Raw genomic sequence first — 24,697 nt, 5'->3', positions numbered from 1 at the left:
AGGAGATGTTTCCTGTTTAGAGGGATCGGCGATGGTGGGTCTCTCACGATATGGTTTATGTTTTTCCACACGTCGCAATGCATCTTGAAGTAAAAGCAGTTTTTTGTCATCGGCAATATTCTCATCGTTAATGAATTTGCTTAGATTGTCTTCAAAATTTTCAACGGGCGAGAGGACAAGCTCAAATGGTGTCAATTTATAGGGTTTTGCCATTCTCTCACTAGAGAAAACTGTTTACAAGTCCTGCAATTATCGGTAGTAAAAGTGTAAAGAAGCTACCACCTGCTTGAAGGAGCCGTGTTCTTTTAAAATTTTTTCATATTTTTTTAAAAGCCAACATTCGGACCGTGGAACGGTGTTGCTTTTTCTGTTTTATAAAACCGTATGGCAGTTGTACATTGCCCGCAGTTAAATTTAAACAAAGTTCAGATATTAGATTAATGAAATCATTGTCAACACCGTGTTTGAGTATAGCCTTCCTAAGCAACGGTTTTGAAGTGCTTAAAACGGAAAACAGATGCCGTTGTTCGTGTAGTTTCTTCAGTGTCATAATGGCGACTAATAGTCTTTTCTAGTGTTCACGGGGAGATATACTGTAATTTCATTGTTGAAAATGTCGGTGACTACACGTAGATCCTCGGGCGTGCTCTGATTAAGATCCAGCAAAATGTAACCGTAGGGCTTGCTAGTCACCTGAGTGTACGCTGACAACAGAAATTTAGGGGCGCCGGGATATATCTGATTATTGTGTGTTATGCGCGAGATATAATCACGCATGACTCGATAGATAATATAGACGGTGCAATTCAAAGCAAGGGTTCGCATACATTTGCTCTGATGAAACAGATTGTGTAGAACCATAGTAAAGGAAATGTGTTCATGATGGGAGCGAACGGTGAACAGTTGTAGCATTTCCTGTGAGAACTGTTCAATGGATTCAGCCAAATCATCAATAATCATCCACGAGTTCGGTTCAATACTATTGAAAAACATCAAGTATCCGTATGAATTGTATTGGTATGGTTGTGTCAATAGCTTTTATTTTATCATAGGACTCCTGCCAAATACTATAGCAATAGTAGATTTTTTTCAGCTTTTCCAAAAACATTTTATAACAATTTTGAATTATTTTAGCTAACAGCGTTGTTTTCCACGATATTGACGGCCTGCACAGAAACGATCTGAAGGGTTTTTTAAATTAATACGTGCTGCTGCTGCTGTTGGGGACAACAGCCGGACTACGACTAACTGTAAATCATATGTGCTCAATGAATAAGTAGTAATAATTTTACTCATAGATCTATCTATTCAAGAACAACAAAAACAATATTTCATGGCAGCATTTATTTCGACACTGCATGAAAACACTTGCAGTCAACATGAACAACGATAAAAATAATAACACTTATTCAACGTGACAAAATTTCATGGTCAAAATGAAAACTCTATTTGCAACAAGAACAATGATAACAATTTATAAATAAGCACTATGTGTCTTTAAACACTTTTATTTACAATACTTTATGTACAATAAAAAACACTTTTTGCCCATCATCAACAACACTTTTCTGTACAACACTTGTTGTCAACTTAAAAAATTTTATATACAAGACACTTTTTGTACAACAGAAAAACAGACACTAACTTGGAACAATAGCACAGTTGAACTTGATTATGAATTTAAAGGTGTGGGATCCCCCCGGGGACCGCGGGGCCGAAGGCCGGCCGGCCGCGGGCGGGACCCCCCACCCCCCTGGGCGGCCGAGGGCAGGGACCCCCCCACCCCCCGGGAGCTGCGGACGGGACCCCCCAACCCCCGGGAGCCGGCCGCGGGAAGGGTCCCCTCACCCCCCGGGAACGGCGATGGAAAAACAATAGTTGTCGTCACTGCTACTGTAGGTTAGTTGAGGTTGGGTTAGATGAGGTTGAGTTAAGGTAGTGAAAGGTTGAGTGGTTAGTCAGATTAGGTTAATTTATCCAGACCAAGTTGAATGCGATAGTCTATGCATTCAACTCGGTCCGAAATACGGTAGTGGCTGTGGGGTAGGACTGTCACACCATTCTCGAGCACATAGACCTTGTCGGATATACATGACATTGCATTTTTTTCCACTCTCACAGTATAATTTCTAGACTGTAGAGAGCGAATTGCAAGCACTTGTGCTCTCGGCACTAGGCTACTTTATACACAGTCTCTGTATAAGCTCATGTTAAAATTGATCTTTGCAAAGTGTGTAGGCACCCCTTTACATACCTTCTTTTCATCCCCACTATGAGTTTCAACGCAATAGACTTTGGGGCCCGGGAACACCCCCTTGGATATCAAATCACTCCCCGTCTCTGATTTTAATTTTAATAGTTGGTTGGGGGCTTGACGTTTCACCAACTCGGGGTAGAGCGATGGATTCCAGTTGGTGAAATCCATCCGCGAGCTGATGTGCACCCCCTTTTGCAAATCACCCAATAAATCTTCAGTCCCATTTACCTTTAACAGCAGAGAATCTGTATCACCATAGTAAACTTGAACCTCCCCCTCCCGTGGCCATTGCACCTTGCACACATTGTAAAAGAACGACAACATGAGCTTTTTTGAAATTTCTAGTACTGAACTACCACCTTCAATATTCTTGTTCAGTACCACATTTCGCTTTCGCCTGTGTAGAAGAACCATGCCGGCCTCTATGCTCGTGAATGATGTAAAATTGGGGTCGGCAATAATTCGTGCACACTCTAGAGGGTCAGTCACGACGTCACACCGAGATCTATTACGTACGCTCTCACACATTTTGCCAAAAACTGAATTTAGAATAATCTTATATACGTCAGTATTGACCTGTTCAGGGGTCCGAGATTGTTTAACAAACATGGTATTGATAAATGATTTACAATCTTTTTAAAGCTTGTAATTCATTACCCTAGGTCGTGGGTTTAGTTTTTAGCAAGCTCAAACCAAACCATTAACACTCAACTGTTTAAATCAGGCCGTATACTTATGTTCCAACAAATATAACATATTATGGTTGTAGTGAATCCAATGCATACCTATCTCCTCAACCTCTGACTGAGTGTAGAGGCTCAGAAAGTCCCTGCTCACGGGCCGATTGATACAGGGACAAACAAAATCTTTGACTGAGTCGTGAAGCGCCAGCGGAATGTGACCATCTATTTCAAAGAACCATCCTTGTGACCCGTTGACCTCGACTATGTTAATTTCGTGGAACTCACAATGATTCTCAAGCCATTTATAGTTTCAATAAGGCAAAGAGTAGTTGAATATTTCCGAGGGGTCCAATGAGTTCATGTCAAAGAAAACTGCGTTTGACTTTGCACCGATGCTTTGCCCGCTCGGATCGGTTGATAAGACGCGGTCCCCATGAAAAACGTACCCTCCCCTCATTGAACGCTCTACAAAAAGGTGCTGATCTACGTCGGTGATTAGGCCTATTTCCTCCCTGCTAATTTTTAAAATTAAATCCATCACTAAATGGGGTGTAGAAAATTAGTAGCCTATATCTAACACAAACTCTGAATAGATCTGGTCTGTGTTCTTACAGATTATATCCAACAGAGTTAGAACGTCACTGGCCAAGTACAGTCTACAATAATCCCACCCATTTTTACAACCCCCCTTGGACCACACCTTCTTGGCAAACTCATACTCCGCGGCTGTGCATTCACTGTTGGTCAGTGACTTGTAAAAAGCTTCAATTGGAGGTAGTTTCTCCTCACTTAAGCGTGCGCCAGAACAGTAATAATCGGATGAATATATACCTTTGCAAGTCAACAGATCATACATTTCACCGTCTGGAAAGTGCTGTTTAAGCAAGGGAAAGCTATCAAAATTGTCGCTTTTTTGCACTTGAATCAATTGACTCAATGCATTGGGAAAAAAACTAAAGGAATCTAAAAACCTGATTTTATTCCAGCACGTACGCCCATTATCCACTGCCTGCCATTTCAGCTCGAAAAGCAATGACTTCTCAGCTGATTTGGGAATTATGTTGTAGGTAAATGAACTATTTACCCATGGACAATCTACTTCCCCTCCCTCCCTATGCATACGTGCCAGTGCCGGTAAAATAAATTTTAAATCATAATTGGAATTATAAATAAAAACAGGGATAAGAAACTGCTGGCTAACATTTAAATTACACGATTGATGCGCAACCCCTCTAAAATTACGACCCCCCGAGTATCTTTCCGGCCCCAAATGGTCCGGATCTCTGACTTTCCCCCGGCCCCCTCGGGTTGCGGTAGTGCCCTTATCCACCTCTGCAAACTCACCCGTACAAACCCAACAGAATTTTTGATTTTTAATAGCGAGACGATCCTCTGCAGACAGCACCATTGGATAATGGGTATTTATCAAACGAGAAATAGCACCATTAGCCGTGCCAATCAGTTTAGTCAAAGCCTTGTCCATGCACTCCCGCTCATCCAATGTTTCAACTATTTCTAACAACCGCATGGTGTTAGAACTGTCTCTTTGCGCGTGGGCGTAGGACACTGCAATAGCATGATGTTCTTTGACTCGGTTTGGATATTGGGGGTCATTCACCTCCACCAGCTTAGCTTCACAATCCAAAGATATTTTGTTGCACTGGAGAAGGGTATTTTGAAAAATTTTAAAACGTAGAATGGCCCTATCCCCTGAAACCGTTTCCACTGTCTGGTAGCCGTGGCGGCTACAATGCCTCATATGATTTTGTAACTTTAGTTCAGTCCAAAATCTAGAGAGGCATGTTGGACAGTAGAAACGAGTCCCCCTAAGCTTACCCTCCCCCAGAACTCTACTAATGTCAGTGATAGGGTTAAAATGACCGATTGTGTTCGGTTGACTTGGTGGCGTGTAAAGCAACCAAACCCAGTGTTTAACCAAATCAACTGAGGGACCCCTTACAGGGAAGACCACCCCCTTCTTTTTAGAGTGAACCCCATCTTCAAATTCTGTTTCATATTGTACCACAGTAACGCCGATATTTAAATGAGCATTATCCCTTTCAAACATGTCAATGGATCGAAGCGCTACTGGGTATTTTCCCTCCAAGCAAGCAAAATCTACAACGGGAAAACTAGACCCCTCCTTCCCATGCATAGCCCAGACGTCTAAATTTTTCTTGGTAGCGTCCCGAGCTAGAGGCTCATATGCCGATATGAGGAAAGTACATCGGAAACACTTTTGACCTGTTTCAAAAAAAATCCGCTGGACACCTTGACAGCCCTCTAGATCTGGATTATATTTTAAAATTGTACCCGTGCCCCAATGCCCCCCTCTTAAAATAAAATCTTTCTTAAATTTACAAATATTAACGCTTAAATTTTCAACAAAAAGAACTAGAGACCCACTACTGTTTTCATTAAAGTTCTCGAGATGCGTTATAATTTGAGCGACCCAATCTATGAAAGCTCCCTCAAAATTTTCTAAATTTGAATAAACCAAACGCATCTCGGAATGTATAAAATGATAGTAAACCTCGCTTTTTCCCTCATTCAAATAAAAAACTTTCAAAACAGTGGGAACCTTAATTGAATCCCTCCCCCACAACTGAATTCGATTCTCCAGAAGTGCACGAATTTTATCTACATAGTTGTGCACAATCTCTACAGGATCAAAAACAAAGTTTCCCCCCATTTGTGTAATAAAGGGATCCCCAAACAGTTCAGTGAAAAAACTATATGATTTAAAATTCTGCTGCATAGCTGACAGTCTTGGGGAGTTTTACCCCCCTCCCCCGCTTCGCTATTACACCCTCCCCCAAGTTGGTCAACAATATCAGGCGAATGACCCACTTCAGGTGTTCGAAGTGGAGTCGATATGGGATCGGTGGTTGGGGGGGTCCCTGTTAATTCACGGGGAAAAACAGATAAAAATTGAAAAGTGTTTTGACTCAAGTCTAGAAGCTCAACAGCGCGATAATCAACATTTAAAAAATCACCAAAAAAGTCGTCAATATTATCTGGAATTTGATCTAAATTATCCCATAGAGAATTGTCGGGGGACTCCATGTGTGTCTCCTCTTCTTCTCCAATTGACGAGCAGAGGGGAGATGGTGAGTATGGAACCAGGACAACCTGTAAATGAAAAAATAGCTTATTTTCAAAGTTTTCAAATCATCCCTACTGTAAAAATTTGGATTATTATTGCTTAATAACATTTGGTTAATTCAACTGAAAGTTCCAACTTAAGATATGACATAGAAGGCGACAATTTGTTCGTTTATTTTCAGTGTTCAAATTTTTTTTTTTTTTTTTTTTTTTCGCGGCACTTTCCCACAGTGCACCCCTGGTGCGCTTCCCTGACCCGTGGCGCTTTTCGGAGCCAAAGCGCATCCCTGTGGAGCTTCTCGGGGCTCGCATTGCTTCCCACGATGCTTCTCGAGCCCGTGGCGCTTCCCTGACCCGTGGCACTTCCCCCAACGCTACCCTGACTCGTGGCGCATCCTTGTGGCGCTTCCCTGACCCGTGGCGCTGTTCGGAGCCACAGCGCATCCCTGTGAAGCTTCTCGGGGCCCACATCGCTTCCCGCGATGCTTCTCGAGCCCGTGGCACTTCCCAGACCCGTGGCGCATCCCCCGGCGCTTGCCTAACCTTGCCCCCACAGCACTCCCCGGGCCCATCGGCGCATTCCGGGCTCCGTGGCTCCCAGCCGTTTACCTAATGTCCCAAAAAACCATATTGTTAGGAGGCACAAGTCGTTTCGCCTACTCTCCGTACAGGTTGTCTATGACTCCAAATGAGCCTACATTATTTTTAATTGCGTGTCTGTTCTGTTTCCAAGCGTATTCTCTGGGAAACAGTTCAATTAAATTTGAGAACGGGTAACTCAGTATATCGTCAACAATGTTTCCACATCACTAAAATATTGGCAAGGCTTTGTAAGATTGAAAGTTATCTTAAAATGTCATTGCGCACATTACGGGGTCCATATGTAACAAATAGATATATATGAATAATCTCACTCAGTTCCTTCTCTTGAAACTTTGTGATAATCAATTGTGAAAAATAGGGGATTTTGAGTTTCAAATGGTGAGCATTAATTGAAATTACACATGAAAAATATTCGCTTATGAGATAACGTCGAAGAGATAGGGGGGAATGCATAGAAAATAGCAAAGATTAGAAAAAATAGCATTTTAAGTTTCAAAGGCAGTGATTATTAATAGAAATTACCTAAAAATATTCGCTTATGAGATATCGAAGCGATAGCAAAGATTAGAAAAGAGCGGTTTCTTTGCAAAAATTACATTTAGATATCTCCGAGGGAGGGGGGAGCAGAGAAAAGAGTGGTTTAATTGTAAAAAATTACATTTAGATATCTCCGAGGGAGATAAATTTAAAACATTGGTTGGGGTGAGGGGTTAATATCTCACAGAGATAAGTTTATATTGGGATTGAAAAGGACTGAAAAATGAATAAATAGAAAGGTAGGAAAAAATACTTATATTTGTATATCCCGGCTGCACTTGGGCATCCGAAGGACCAGGTAGTGCATGCTGGAGGGTGGACGGGGCGACGTCGCTATGTTCTTGCGCGACTGGGCCGGCTATTTCACGATCTTGCATAGCTTCGGCAGGGTTCACCATATTATAAGAAGCCGTCCACTCTCTCTTTAACTTAAACCCAGGCTGCATTGGGGCTGGCACTGATGGGGCTGTCTTGTCATCTCTGGCTTTCTTGGATGGAGGGGGCACGCATTCTTCATAATTAGCCTTAAAAAGAAGAGAAAAAATTAATACCTAAATAATTTGCCCCCTTTTTTACAGACAGAAAGTTAGTATCATCATACATGTAATTTTGTCTAGAAAAGGCATTTATCACTAAGAAAGCACAACGTAAAAAATTTCGTGAAATATACTAATTGCATCCTTTTTTGAATCTAAGAATTACGGTTCACTGAGCCCTTCAAAAGCCGGCCTATATAAATCGGCCTAATTTCTTATTTTTAGGCGTTTCTGTTCTTTTCTGGTTTTAATCTGCATTGTGCACGCCTTGTTTGATGCATTTAAAGTATTAACGGTATTTTTTATCTTTCCATATCCTTTTACGATAGCTGGTATTTATCACACACCCAGAAAAAACAGCCCACGGAAAATAACCCCCACGGAAAATATCCCTGAGAAAAGACATAGGAAAATACCCCCTCCCTCCACCGAAAGATATGGTAAAAATGCTATTCAATTTACGCATAATAAAGCAATGTATCTTTTTCTTAAACTCACCCCCCCTTACTTTTCACACGAAGAAACAGTTTGTTTTCACCTTACAATGATGGCGATAGACTTTAGGCATGGCCCCCTCCCCCTTTCGCCAATGTCCTAAATATATTGTTAGATCTTAATTTGAAAATAACGAGATTTCACCGGTTCTCCAAAAAGAGATTGTATATGCCTGCGCTTAATAAATTGCAATTGTCTGAATGAAAGCGTTTTAATTTGACAGGAGAAACAGTTCCTTTTGACTTTGGCTGCTGCGTTCGTAAACACACCGGAACGGGGTGACAGCTAATTATAGGCCTCGCACCAGAGAGCCTTGTGTCAAATCAGAGCGAGCTAATAACAATAGAGCGATGGATGTCTCAGAGAAAAGATTACAATTGAGAAAATTGCATAAATTTAACGAAGTAATAATTATTTCTTTTTGCGAGAGTTTTGTTGTAAAACGGTGAGGGGGGGGGTTAGGTTTTGAGGGTAAAAGAAAATATTTTATGTATTTAATTTTGACGGAGAAACAGTTCCCTTTGACTTTGGCTGCCGCGCTCGTAAACACATAGGAAAAGGGGTGACAGCTAATTATAGGCCTCGCACCAGAGATTCCTGTGTCAAAACCAGGTTCCGTTAATAACAACAGTGACGGAAGTCAATGATCGCTTTTAGCTAGGATATAGACACTTAAAATTGCATAAATTTAACGAAAGAAAATTATTTCTTTTTGCTAGAATTAAGGTCGTAAACAGAGGGGGAAGGAAGGATGGGGTTTACGTAACGAAAAAAGAGCGTATTTTACACTTTTTATCGAGTATAAACATCATATAGGGACGTTTGTTAAGGGGGGGGGGGTTTACCCGAATATAGTACAGGGTGACCACGGAAAACAATTTTATTTTGAAAATAAAAATGAAAACAGAACTTAAATTGCTAATTGTGGCTGCCAAGGCTTCAAATTCATCAATAATTTCATATGTTCTATCCATTGTGTCACAATAGTTTCTGATAATTGAATCACATTGCATGCCCTATATATACGAAATCTCAATGGCGAATTGTTATGTAACTGGGGAAACCATATGTAGCTAGCCCTCTGATCGGCTGAGAGGGGGGATGTAACCGACTCGCTGATTGGCTGAGAAGGAAACACATGATCTAACTGTTTCCGGGAAACTCTTAACATTTGGCTCGAGAGCAACAACAACAAATACTATTTCTGGACACCATGACATTCGCCTCGAGCATGTACATGACCAAAACAACAACAAATACTATTTCTGGATCATAACATTCGCTGAGAGCGTGCACTTACAACAACAACAACAAATAACTCGACTTTGACATTCGCTGAGAGCGTGCACTCACAACATCAAATAAATCGAGCATGGAAAAAGAGGTCATTGACCCCATTACGCAATCTTTCTCCCTAGGGAGGCTATGCCCGTATTTGGAGCCCTGTCAGTATTCTATGCCCATATAAGGAGCCCTGACACGACCAATAGGGTCATCTCTACTTATATGTCTTGTTGTATGGTTGGTGCTTTATTTAATGTGTTTTTTGTATGGATGTTTTATTGTATGGATATATGGATTTTTATTTTAATATTTTTTTATTGATGTCTTTTTTTGTACTCTACTGATGATGTTTTCTTGATTATATGTCTTGTTGTATGGCTGGTGTTTTATTTATTGTTTTTTTTTTATTGTATGGATGTTTTATTGTATGGATATATGGATTTTTGTATTGATGTTTTTTTATGCTGATATAGATGTTATGATAATAGGCATGATTGTTCATTGTATTGGTGTTTTATTTGATGTTTTAGTGTATGGATATATGGATTTTTATTTTAATACTTTTTTATTGATGTTTTTATTGTACCCTAATGATGATATGTTTTCTTTTCCAACGATACGTTTTTTTTACATTCCAAGCAACTTCCCATTGATTTTATGAAGATTTTATGAAATTTGTGTTTGATCTAGAAATCGAACGTGAGACCCGTGACTTCCTAAAGCAAAACAACGGCACACTACTCGACTGAGCCAACAAGCCATTGAAATATTTTGATTTTAGAGATACGTTCAATGTATTTTTTCCGGGACATTGGCCAACTGACGTTAAGCGTCACAATATCGTAACAAGTTCATTCCATTGAACTGGAACAAGTTCAAGCACATTCGATTTATCAATTGGATTTTTGGTAGGTGTTAACAATGATGTATTTTGGGGCAATATTTATGGCATCATCGTGAGAATATGCATACAACGATGATTTGGGATGCATACTTTACAGACAATTTCTTCTGATGCCTGGGCCCCAAATCCTCCCTCCTATCCCTCAACCCCATCCCTATACCCAATCCCATCACTCCCTCCCCCCACCATCCAGGCCTCCAGCATGGCGCGCCACGCTAGGTGAACCTAAATGAATCTACCTTGAATGGAGTTATTTGAAAAAAGGAGCTTTTGTAAGTTGGCTGCAGGAGTCCAGTTGGAGGAAAAAAAATCAGTTTTGCTGCCATCTATGTTTAAATTGGAAAAGCTGGTAGGACAAAACTGCTTTTGTGTAGCGTTTATTTGCTAGAACTGTCATTTGAAAACCCTTAATACTGTACTATCACTTGAATACTCTCCAAAGCGTCTTTTGTGTATCATTTATTTGCTAGAACTATCACTTGAATACCCTTAATATTATACTATCAACCTCGACACAAGACTACAAAAATATTACAAGTCTTGCACTTCAATGAAAAAATTCCAATTTGAACTTTGAAACATCAACAGAATGTAACAGTGACAAAGTAAACCAAGACACAACACTATAAGATATTCTAAGTCTTACATTTCAACGAAAAAATTCCAAAATGAACTTTGAAACATCAACAGAATGTAACAGTGATTAGGTAAACCACGACACAACGCTACAAAAATATTCAATGTCTTACATTTCAACGAATGAATTTCAAAATGAGCTTTGAAATATCAACAGAATGTAACAGTGACAAGATAGACTACGATAAAACACTACAAAAATATTCCAAATCTTACATTTCAACGAAAAAATTCCAAAATTAACCTTGAAACATCAATAGAATTTAACAGTGACAAGGTAAGCCATGACACAACACTACAAAAATATTCCAAGTCTTATATTTCAAAGAAAAAATTCAAAAGAGAACTCTGAAGCATTATCAGAATGTAACAGTGACAATATAAACCACTACGCAAAACTATAGAAATATTCCAAATCTTACGTTTCAACAGAAAAATTCAAAATGAACTTTGAAACATCAACAGAATATGACAGTGACAAGGTAAATCAAGGTAGAACGCTAGAAAAATATTCCAGTTCTTCCATTTCGACGAATAAACTCCAAAAAAAACTGTTAAACATCAACAGAATGTAACATGGTAAACCCCGACACAACACTATGAAAATATTCCAAGTCTTACATTTCAATGAAAAAATTCAAAAATTTACTTTGAAATATCAACAGAATGTAGCAGTGACAAGGTAAATCACGACACAACATTACAAAAATATTCAGAGTCTTACATTTCAACGAAAAAATTCTAAAATGAACTTTGAAACATCAACAGAATGTAACAGTGACAAGGTGAACTACGACACAACCCAACGAAAATACGCCATGTCTTACGTTTCAGCGAAAAAATTCCAAAATGAACTTTGAAACATCAACAGAATGTAACAGTGACAAGGTAAACAACGACACAGCACTACAAAAATATTCCAAGTCTTATATTTCAACGAATAAATTCCAAAGAGAACTTTGAAACATCATCAGAATGTAACACTGCCAATGTAAACCACGACACAACACTACAGAAATATTCCAAGTCTTAGATTTCAAAGAAAAAATTCCAAAATGAGATTTGAAAGATAAACAGACTGTAACAGTGACAAGATAAGCCAAGATACGACACTAAAAAAATATTCCAAGTCTTACCTTTCAACGAAAAAATCCAAATGAACTTTGAAACATCAATAGAATGCAACATGGTAAACCACGACACAACACTATAAAAATATTCAAAGTCTTACATTTGAATTAAAACAATCCAAATGAACTTTGAAACATCAACAGAATGTAGCAATGACAAGGTAAACCACGACACAACACTACAAAAATATTTAAAGTCTTACATTACAAACGAAAAATACTTCAAACTGAACTCTGAAACATCAAAAGCATGTAACAGTGACAAGTTGAACCATGACAGAAAATAACAAGAATACTCCATGTCTTACGTTTCAATGAAAAAATTCCAAAATGAACTTTGAAATATCAACAGAATGTAACAGTGACAAGGTAAACCACGACACAGCAATACAAAATATTCGAAGTCTTATATTTCAACGAAAAAATTCCAAAAGTCACTGAAACATCATCAGACTGTAACAGCGACAATATATAGGGATGGGGTTGAGGGATAGGGGGGAGGACTTGGGGCCCAAGCATCAGACGAAATTCTCTGTCCAGTATACGTCTCAAATCAACGTGGTATGCATATTCTCAGGATGATGCCATAAATGATGCCCTGATACAGATCACTGTTAACACCTACCAAAAATCCAATTGATAAATCGAATGTGCAAATAACTTGTTATGATATTGTGACGCTTAACATCAATTGGCCAATGTCCCGGAACCAATACATTGAATGTATCCTAAAATAATAATATTTTCAATGGCTTGTTGGCTCAGTTGAGTAACCTGTCGTTCTTTAAATCACGGGTCTCAAGTTCGATTCCTAGATCAAACACAAATTGCATTAAATCTTCATAAAATTAACGGGAAGTTGCTTAGAATGTAAAAAAACGTATCGTTGGAAAAGAAAACATATCATCATTAGAGTACAAAAAAGACATCAATTAAAAACTATTGAAATAAAAATCCATATATCCATACAATAAAACATCAAATCAAACACTAACACAAGGATGAATCATGCCTAACATCATAACATCTATATCAGCCTGAAAAAAAATTAAGATAAAAATTCATATATCCATACAATAGAACATTCATACAAAAAAAAATATTAAATAAAACACCAGCCATACAACAAGACATATAATCAAGAAAACATATAATCATTAGAGTACAAAAAAAGACATCAATGAAAAAGAATTAAAATAAAAATCCATATATCCATACAATAAAACATCCATACAAAAAAAACATTAAATAAAACACCAGCCATACAACAAAACACATAATCAACCATATAATAACACACATAATTATGTCCTACTTTTCTATTACCTTTCATTGATACAGTAATGTCCTACCTGCCCGCTACCATTCATTGGCGCAGTAATGTCCTACCTCTCTTGAACCTTACATTGATACAGTAATGTCCTACCTGCCCGCTACCTTAGATTGAAACTGTAATGTCCTACCTGCCCGCTACCTTAGATTGACACATTAATGTCCTACCTGCCCGCTACCTTAGATGTATATTAATAATACTCCAGATTGAACTGACTGAATGTGCTTGAACTTGATATAGCTGATTAAGGTGCACAGAGGAGGACCACTAAATATATCTCTGGACTTGGTGAGAAACCCTAAGGCTACCATCCTATTTATCCTTACAAGTGGAACCCATTGCATGGCACCAAACGGCCAACTAGCCTTTCTGACACACAACACTGGGGTCGTTTACGCGGGAACATTCCTTGGGGGATGCAATTTCTTTTGCTAGGGCCAGGTACCGCAACACCATTTATCATCCCCTTTATCCACATGTTTTTTTCTTTAAATCATTCTCTGACCCTGACTAAGTACTCTTCCTGACTTAGGTTAGGTTAAGTTAGGTTAGGTTAGGTTAGCCTACGTACGCGCGCGTACGTAGGCTAACCTAACCTAACTTAACCTAACCTAACTTAATCTAGCCTAGCCTAACCTAACCTAATTTAATCTTTTTACCATGTTTAAGTAAGTCTAGGTTTGCTTATAATGAGTGCTCATGATAAGTCAATATAAACTAGCCTAACTTAAACATGGAGAAATGTTTCTAATTATTTATTAATATTTATTTATACCTAACCTAACCTAACCTATTGTTTTTGGTGGTTAGATGAATGAACTGAATTTAAGAAAAATTAGAAATAGAGTGAAACTTTTTATCTTCATGGTAAATAATCACAATCATAGTATAACCATTTCTATCTTCTATGAGATAAGTTAGGATTGAACTTTAATTTTTTATGCCTTTGAGAAATTATGAACTGAAATGGAAGCTTTTTCATTTTCGTTGGTAAATTTCAGAATTGAGCTAACTTTTTTTTCTCCTCTCTAAGAAAATTCAGAAGAGAATTTGTACATTTTGCACTTCTTCGAGAAAACTTAGAATTAAAGTTGAACTCCATATCTTCATGAAGAATATTCACAATCATAGTATAACTTTTTCTATCTTCTATGAAAAATTTGGAACAATATTTTAAATTTTGTCATCTCTTTGAGAAAAATCTGAATTGAAGTTGAAAATTTTATATTATTTTAGGAAAATAGAATTTGATCAATAAGTTATTTCATTTTCATTGAGAAAATTCAGAATCGAAGTTGAACTTTTCTTTTCCGGGAAAATATTTGGAACAGAACTTCAAATTTTTTCATCTCTTTGAGAAAGGTCGGAATTGAATTTAAGGAAATTTAGAATTAAAGTGAAACTTTTTATCTTTATGGAAAATAATCACAATCATAGCATAACTTTTCCTATCTTCTATGGAAAAATTTAGAACTGAACTTTAAATTGTTATGTCTTGGTGAACTTAAAACTGATGTGGAAGCCTTTTATTTTCTCTGGAGAAATTAGAGTTGAATTTTGTTCTTTGGTAAAATTCAGAAGAGAACTTGAACTTTTCTATCTTCTATGAAAAATTTGGAACAGTATTTTAAATTTTTTCATCTGTTTGAGAAAAATCTGAACTGAAGTGGAAAATTTTTATATTATTTTGGGAAAATAGAAATGATCAATAACTTATTTCATTTTCATTGAGAAAATTCAGAATCGAAGTTGAACTTTTCTTCACTTCTTTGAGAAAATTTAAAATTGAAGTGAAACTTTTAATATTCATAGGAAATAATCACAATCATAGTATAACTTTTCCTATCTTCTATGTAAAATTTTAGAACTGAACTTTAAATTTTTTATGTCATGGTGAACTTAAAACTGAAGTGGAAGATTTTTATTTTCTCTGGAGAAATTAGAATTGAATTGTGTTCTTTGGTAAAATTCAGAAGAGAACTTGAATATTCACGATCAAAGTATAACTTACCCAATATTCTATGAAAAATTTGGAACAGAACTTTAAATTTTTTTCATCTCTATGTGAAAAGTCGGAACTGAATTTAAGAAAATTTATAATTAAAGTGAAACTTTTTATCTTCATGGAAAATAATCACAATCATAGTATAACTTTTCCTATCTTCTACGGAAAAATTCAAAACAGAACTTTAAATTTTTTGTGTCTTGGTGAACTTAAAACTGAAGTGGAAGCTTTTTATTTTCTCTGGAGAAATTAGAATTGAATTGTGTTCGTTGATAAAATTCAGAAGAGAACTTGAACTTTTCTATCTTCTATGAAAATTTTGGAAGTATTTAAAATTTTTCATCTCTTTGAGAAAAATCTGAACCGAAGTGGAAAATTTTTATATTATTTTGGGAAAATAGAATTGATCAATAACTTATTTCATTTTCATTAAGAAAATTCAGAATCAAAATAGAACTTTTCTTCTTCCGGGAAAATATTTGGAATAGAACTTTAAATTTTTTCATCTCTTTGAAAAAGGTCGGAACTGAATTTAAGAACATTTAGAATTAAAGTGAAACTTTTTATCTTCATAGAAAATAATCACAATCATGGTATAACTTTTCCTATCTTCTACGGAAAAATTTAGAAGTGAACTTTAAATTTTTTATGTCTTGGTGAACTTAAAACTGAAGTGGAAGCTTTTTTTTTCTCTGGTGAAATTAGAATTGAATTGTGTTCTTTGGTAAAATTCAGAAGAGAACTTGAACTTTTCTATCTTCTAAGAAATATTTGGAACAGTATTTTAAATTTTTTCATCTCTTTGAGAAAAATCTGAACTGAAGTGGAAACTTTTTATATTATTTGGAAAAATAGAATTGATACATAACTGATTTCATTTTCATTAAGAAATTCAGAATCGAAGTTGAACTTTTCTTCTTCCGGGAAAATATTTGGAACAGAACTTTAAATTTTTTCATCTCTTTCAGAAAAGCCGGAACTGAATTTAAGAAAATTTAGAATTAAAGTGAAACTTTTTATCTTCATAGAAAATAATCACAATCATGGTATAACTTTTCCTATCTTCTACGGAAAAATTTAGAACTGAACTTTAAATTTTTTATGTCTTGGTGAACTTAAAGCTGAAGTGGAAACTTTTTATTTTCTCTGGTGAAATTAGAATTGAATTGTGTTCTTTGATAAAATTCAGAAGAGAACTTGAAGTTTTCTATCTTCTAAGAAAAATTTGGAACAGAACTTTAAAGTTTTTCATCTATATGTGTAAAGTCGGAACTGAATTTAAGAAAATTTAGAATTAAAGTGAAATTTTTTATCTTCATTGAAAATAATCATAGTATAACTTTTTCTATCTTCTATGTAAAAATTTAGAACTGAACTGTAAATTTTTTATTTCTTGGTGAACTTAAAACTGAAGTGGAAGCTTTTTATTTTCTCTGGAGAAATTAGAATTGAATTATGTTCTTTGGTAAAATTCAGATTAGAACTTGAACTTTTCTATCTTCTAAGACAAATTTGGAACAATATTTTCATTTTTTTCATCTTTTTGAGAAAAATCTGAATTGAAGTGGTAAATTTTATAATATTTTGAGAAAATAGAATTGATCAATAACTTATTTCATTTTAATTGAGAAAATTCAGAATCGAAGTTGAACTTTTCTTCTTCCGGGGAAATATTTGGAACAGAACTTTAAATTTGACTCTTTGAGAAAGGTCTGAATTGAATTTAAGAAAATTTAGAATTAAAGTGAAACTTTTTATCTTCATGGAAAATAATCACAATCATAGTATAACTTTTCCTATCTTCTACGGAAAAATTTAGAAGTGAACTTAAATTTTTTATGCCTTGGTGAACTTAAAACTGAGGTGTAAACTTTTTATTCTCTTTGGTGAAATTAGAATTGAATTGTGTTCTTTGATAAAATTCAGAAAAGAATTTGAATCTTTCTATCTTCTATGAAAAATTTTACCTGCTAGTAGGATCATTATCTCCAAAATTCTTTTTTCTCACATCTCTCACCTTTTTAATAGATATTCTGAACGTTTGACGTTCTAGCATACCCTAAAAATAATGAACACTTAACAAAATAATGCATAAGGTATTTTTAATGAAATAACGACATGTAGAATATTAATATAAAAATATGTTAAATACATTATTATACATTACTAGTACACTTGCGCTTCACTTTCCATCAATTCATCTTTATATTCATTGATGATATTGTCTGCTAATGTCCTTTTTATTCTGCCTGCGATTTCACTGTCTATTGTCACATTATTTTTACACAGGTAACAGTTATGGCAGATAGACATGATATGATTTATTACACTAGTGCAGCAGTAGGCCTTTCTTTTCCTCTTTGCTTTCATTTGAATGCTAATACCAGAACGATGGGAATAGGATCTATCAATAGGTATCGTGCTACCAGAAGCATTAGCAAGGAGTTGTCCCCAATCATCCACAATTATTTTTAAGTTGGCATTCTCCTTTAGCTCTATCATCTCTGGTGCTCTCACTCTCGCATATCCACCTTGAGAAATGTTGAATGATTTCGATAGTCCAAAGAAATCTAACTTCTCGCTGTCATGACAACGCATGCATACATTTCCAATAGTGTTACCACTTGCGCTCGTTTCATATTTTAGGTATTTCTCCTTGTCAGCATTCAACACGACGATGATTTTTTCATGTGCACATACTTTCGTTGAATAATTCATCTTCACTTTTCTACAGATATGAATTGTGTGTTTATCCTTCCACTGCATAAAAAATACAGATTTAATGCATGCAATAAACTAGCTAGTGTCGATAACCTGCCATAGAGTACCAGTGGGAAAGCCGCGTCGTGTCTATGAACAAGCACAGAGTACGATTGGTAGAGCCGTAAGCATATTTCATGTCATTTTAAGATTTAAGAAAATTTAGAATTAAAGTAAAACTTTTTATTTTCATAGAAAATAGTCACAATCATTGTATAACTTTTCCTACCTTCTAAGGAAAAATTTTGAAGTAAACTTAAATTTCGTATGTCTTGGTGAACTTAAAACTGATGTGGAAGCTTTTTATTTTATCTGGTGATTCTAGAATAGAATTGTGTTCTCTGGTATAATTAATAGGAGAACTTGAAATTTTATATATTATATGAAAAATTTGGAATAGTATTTAAAATTTTTTAATATGTTTGAGAAAAATCTGAACTGAAGTGGAAAATTTTAATATTATTTTGGGAGAATAGAAATGATCAATAACTTATTTCATTTTCATTGAGGAAATTCAGAATCGAAGTTGAACTTTTCTTCTTTCGGGAAAATATTTGGAATAGAACTTTAAATTTGACTCTTTGAGAAAGGTCGGAATTGAATTTCAGAAAATTTAAAATTAAAGTGAAACTTTTTATCTTCATAGAAAATAATCACAACCATAGTATAACTTTTCCTATCTTCTATGGAAAAATTTAGAAGTGAACTTTAAATTTCTTATGTCTTGGTAAACATAAAACTGAAGTGGAAGCTTTTTATTTTCTCTGGTGAAATTAGAATTGAATTGTGTTCTTTGGTAAAATTCAGAAGAGATCTTGAACTTTTCTATCTTCTAAGAAAAATTGAGCCTCTAGCAGTATCTTTATCTCTAAATTTCTTTTTTTACATCTCTGACCTTTTTAATAGATATTCTGAACGTTTGACGTTCTAGCATGCCCTAAAAATAATGAACACTTAACAAAATAATGCATAAGATATTTTTAATGAAATAACGACATGTAGAATATTAATATAAAAATACATTAAATACATTATTATACATTATTAGTACACTTGCGCTTCACTTTCCGTCAATTCATCTTTATATTCATTGATGATATTTTCTGCTAATGTCCTTTTTATTCTGCCTGCGATTTCACTGTCTATTGTCACATTATTTTTACAAAGATAGCAGTTTTGACATATTGACAAGATATGATTAATGACATTATTGCAGGAGTATGCTTGTCTTCTTCTTGTTCTCTTTAAAATGCTAATACCGGAAAGATGATGATAGGATGTATCAACAGGTAATTTGTTACCAGCAAAAGTAGCAAGGAGTTGTCCCCAATCATCTACAATTATTTTTAAGTTTGCATTCTCTTTGAGCACTAATTCCTCTGGTAATGTTACTCTCGCATATCCACCGTTTACACGATTGAAATTCTTGGGTACTCCAAAGAAATCTAACTTCTCGCTGTCATGACAACGCATGCATACATTTCCAATAGTGTTACCACTTGCACTCATTTCATAGTTCAGGTATTTCTCCTTGTCAGAATTCAACACGACGATGATTTTTTCATGTGCACATACTTTCGTCGAATAATTCATCTTCACTTTTTTACAGATATGAATTGTGTGTTTATCCTACCACTGGGTAAAAAATACTGATTTAATGCACGCATTAAACTAGGTAGTGTCGATAACCTGCCATAGAGTACCAGTGAGACAGCCGCGTCGTGTCCATGAACAAGCACAGTGTACGATTGGTAGAGCTGTAAGCATATTTCATGTCATTTTAAGATACGTAAAAAAGTTAAAAAAATACCATGTTAAAACAATTCAAAAATTATTTTTAAAAATGGGGGGGCTGGGGTTCCGGTGGTCTTTGGGGGCTCGATGGGCATTAGGGGGACCGGGGGCCGTTGGGATTGGGGTAGGGGACCTCACGACACTGTTCAAATTATTGAACACTGTTCACTGTTCAAATTATAACGACCACAGAGTTTCACCCTCAAATCCTCTTCTAAAACATCTTCTAAAATCATCTTTTAAAATGTCTCTAACTGTTTCGCCGAAATAATTCCCTAAAATGCCTAAAACGGTTTCGCCCATTTCAACTTGTAAAATGGGTTTAGGATGGACATTAAGAAAATAACTTGTTCTGAAAAGATATAAAAAAGCCTTTAAAAAAGTATTAAAAAATATGGAGGGGACTCTTTGGGGGCCCGGGGAGGGCCTTTGGGGGTCTGAGGGGCCGGGGGGCCCTTTGGGCGCCCGGGGGCGTTTGGGGACGGGGGGCTTCCTGGGGGGTGGGGGTAGGGGGATCGGAGCCGTTTGGGTAGGGGTAGGGTATGAGGACTCTTTGGGGTTGGGGTAGAGGACCTCACAACACTGTTCAAATACAACTTGTGTATTATAACGACCACAGAGTTTCACCCTCAAATCCTCTTCTATAACCTTTTCTAAAATCATCTTTTAAAATGTCTCTAACTGTTTCGCCGAAATAATTCCCTAAAATGCCTAAAACGGTTTCGCCCTAATAATCCCTAATCGTAACTTCAGCGTGTTCCTTTTGTTTTGGCATCTCTGCGCTGTCACAGTTGAAATTACTAAGAAACCTGATTCCCGTGTTAATCTATTCATCGCTAAGATGTTTCTTGGAGAATTGTTTCCATGGCATTGTTTATTAATATCTTTTGGAGTTCGACCAGTAGAATTGTTTCCGAGGCAAAGACATTAATGACTTGGATCTATTCCTGGAGAATTGTTTTTATGCGAAAATTTTTAAGGTCTGACAGATGATGTCATTGGTTGATTGATCTGTCAAGAAAGGGGAATTAATTTGTTGTTTCTAAGGGGAATTATTGATTCACGAAAGGGGAATTAATTTGTTGTTTCTAAGGGGAATTATTGATTCACGAAAGGGGAATTGAGGTCGACAGCACAGGTGTTCCAAATTCCTGGACACCTTAACATTCACCCCTAGCATGCACTTGGCCAAAACAACAACAACATTTTGAAAGAAGTGTCATTGACTCCGGTCCCCGTTAGACTCAATAAACCCTCAAAGCGAGAAAATTACTGTTTTTCTATTCTTACTGACAAAAACCATAAGAAGGACATGAATTGCTGTTGACATCCATGAAAGTGAGAAAGTTCCTGTTTTTTCATTCTCACTGACAAAAACCATAAAACAGACATGAATTGCTGTTGACATCCATGAAAAACATCAAATAAATTGACCGACACACATAACCATCCAAGAGAACATCCATCAATAACTTGCAAAAGTTAGAGGCAATTAATTTCTATAGTTGATCAACGTTCGAGGTGAATGTTATGCCGTCATTGGGAATTTGGAACACCTGTGCTGTCGACCTCAATTCCCCTTTCGTGAATCAATAATTCCCCTTAGAAACAACAAATTTTTTCCCCTTTCTTGACAGATCAATCAACCAATGACATCATCTGTCAGACCTTAAAAATTTTCGCCTAGAAACGATTCTCCAGGAATAGATCCAAGTCATTAATGTCTTTGCCTCAGAAACAATTCTACTGGTCGAACTCCAAAAGTAAGATAAGTAAGAAAAATTCTGTTTTTTCATTCTCAGTGAGAAAACCATAAACCACGTGGTACGTACGGGAGTATAAGATAGCCTTCTACTGACGAGTGGAAAGTAATTAACCCCCCTCTCACGCCCACCATTTCCCCAAACACATTTAATCAAAGTTTAGAGATAGTTATTTTGTTCAACGTAGCTGAAAATTCTGGAAATTCTGTGTTTCAGGATGATGAACCCCCCAGATCCCCCAGGGTAAAGGTTGTAAGTTATGCCCTGGGGACATATAAGGTTTTTAATGATAAAGTTGTCGTAAAAACTTCAAACGGGTCTCATTCAATTGGAAATTGAGAGGGCTAGTGCCCTTTTCAATAGTTATAAAAGTGATTGGAAGGTAACTAACCCCCCTCTCACGCCAACCATTCCCCCAACACATTCAATCAAAATTTTCAGATAGCCATTTTGTTCAACGCAGCAGAATGTTCTGGAAATTAGGTCTTTGAGGATGACAACCCCCACCCCAGGCCTCATGGCGAGGTTTTTAAGTTTTCCCCTGGGGCATATAACGTTTTTATTGAAAGCGTTGTCTTAGAAACTTCAAAAGGGCTCATTTTATTGTAAATTGAAAGGGCTAGTGCCTTTTTTAATAGTTGAAAGTGATTGGAGAAAGATTAATGCCCCTCTCACACCCACCATTTTTCCAGACACATTCAATCAAAATTTTGAGATAGCCATTTTGTTTAATGTAGTTGAAAGTTCTGGAAATTAGGTCTTAGAGGATAACAACCACCCTCACAGCCCTTAGGGTAAGAGTTGTAATTTATGCATTGGGGGCATATAAGGTGTTAATAGGAAGTGTTGTCGTAGAAACTCAAAAAGGGTTCATTCGATTGGAAATCGAAAGGCTTAGTGCCCTTTTTAAATTGTCGAAAGTGATTGGAAGGCTTGACATTTTTATAGTAAAAACCGATGTTGGTATAATGTATTATTTATTTTGTTGTTGTTGTTGTTTAGACCAGGGCATTTTGTATCGAAGGAGATGTCGTAGAAACTTCAAAAAGGGATCATTCGATTGAAAATAGAAAGGGCTGATGCCCTTTTTAATAGTCGAAAGTGATTGGAGGGAAGCTAATCCCCCTCCCACACCCTTCCTCCCATTTGACTTTATGTTTAAAAATTTAATGTTGCCATAAGATTAAATCAAAATGCACTGTGTTAATGCTAATTCCCAATAAGGCATCTCAGCAGTATCCCAAGAACGACTGAGGGCATTATGTTCGAACTTTCGGGGCTGCTTCTGCTCTGAAAATTTAACCAAATCAAAATAGCATAAGTGTAGTCAAGCTACCAAAGAAAGTAAACAGATTTTTTTTCAAATGGTATCAAGTTTTCTATTTCAGGTCAACTAGAGGAGGTATGAAACTAAATTAAACACTACTATTTGTGTCCAGATTTTTAAAAGGGTGTATGTTGTTAAAAATTACTGAAATTTTTTCTCCAACATACAAATAGCAGGCCAAACTATAAATTCTTAAAAAACGAAAAGATTTAAAGTATTATTTTCTTTTTCTCTGAAAAGACTATGTCAATATAAAACGATCAGAAATTAATTTAAAAAACTTTTTTCCACAAAATAAGTTTTTTAAAGAAAAGTAAAGAACCCCAATAAACAAGAAATGAGTAAAAATAAAATCAAATAATTTACCAAGTTTGAAACTACCACAAACCAGCATTGATAAATAATTCAAACCCAAAACAAAAAGAAATTACAATAAATAACCGATTCAAACTCAAAGCGACCAGAAATTAACATAAGTTGGGCTCAAAACCCCTATGCCTTCACAAGGCCAGAACATAATTTGCACTTCACGGAAAAAAATACAAATGAATTTGCATTGTCAGTTTAATATACATATATTGATATTTAGTAATCAAAATGTTAATATTATTTGATTTATTAAAGCTATAAAAGTAAAAACATTTATATTTACATTTATACATTTATAAATTATATATTTATATATTTACATTTATATTTGCTCATTTTTGGTTTAATCGAGTACTTTACTTTTATTTGAAAAACTTATTTTGTGCAATAAGTTTTTTTTAATTAATTTCTGTTCTTTTTATATTGGCATAGTCTTTTCAGGGAAAAAGAAAATAACACTTTAAATCTTTTCGTTTTTTTTTAAGACTTTATAGTTTGGCTTGCTGTTTGTACGCTGGAGAAAAATTTTCAGTAATTTTTAACCACATACACCCTTTTAAAAATCTGGACACAAATAATACTGTTTAATTTAGTTTCATACCTCCTCTAGTTGACCTGAAATGGAAAAATCGATACTATTCGCAAAAAAATCTGTTTACTTTCTTTGATAGCTTGGATACACTTACGCTATTTTGATTTGATTAATATTTAAGAGCAGAAGTAGCCCATAAAGTTCGAATATAATATCCTCTGTCGTTCTTGGGATATTGCTGAGATGCCTTATTGGGAATTAGAATTAAAACAGTGCATTTTGATTTAATCTTAAGTCAACATTTAGTTTTTAAACATAATGGGCAAATGGGAGGGTGGGCGTGCGAGGGGGAGTAGTTACGCTCCGATCACTTTCGACTATTAAAAAAGGCATTAGTTCTTTCTATTTTCAATCGAATGAGCCCTTTCAAAGTTCCTGCGACAACTCCTTCGATACGAAGTGCCCTGGTCTAAACAAAACAAAAAAAATAATAATAATAATAATAATACATCGTACCCATGTCGATCTTTACTATCAAAATGTCAAGCCTTCCAATCATTTTCGACAATTAAAAAGGGCACTAGCCCTTTCAATTTCCAACCAAATGAGCCCTTTTTGAATTTCAACGACAACCTTTTCTATAA

At 35.9% G+C, this 24,697-nt stretch overlaps 1 protein-coding gene across 3 annotated transcripts in view; it reads left to right on the top strand.

Moving 5' to 3' along the window:
* The window catches only part of LOC148943368 (glutamine synthetase-like), an 82,237-nt gene that overhangs the window by 11,401 nt on the left and 46,139 nt on the right, over positions 1 to 24,697 (top strand). The window contains exon 2 of one of the 3 annotated variants that reach the window (XM_089101566.1): positions 18,243 to 18,392. The exons of the other annotated variants lie outside the window; for them this stretch is intronic. The gene's annotated coding sequence lies outside the window, so the exon portion shown is untranslated. The remainder of the gene's footprint in view (positions 1 to 18,242; positions 18,393 to 24,697) is intronic. 3 annotated transcript variants of the gene reach the window in all.

This window comes from Artemia sp. Qi Xiang Cuo, chromosome 15 (assembly GCF_049724085.1).
Source record: "Artemia sp. Qi Xiang Cuo chromosome 15, ASM4972408v1, whole genome shotgun sequence".
Classification (NCBI taxonomy): domain Eukaryota; kingdom Metazoa; phylum Arthropoda; class Branchiopoda; order Anostraca; family Artemiidae; genus Artemia; species Artemia sp. Qi Xiang Cuo.
Note: the sequence above shows the minus strand (reverse complement) of the source record. Positions and strands in the feature narration are given on the sequence as shown.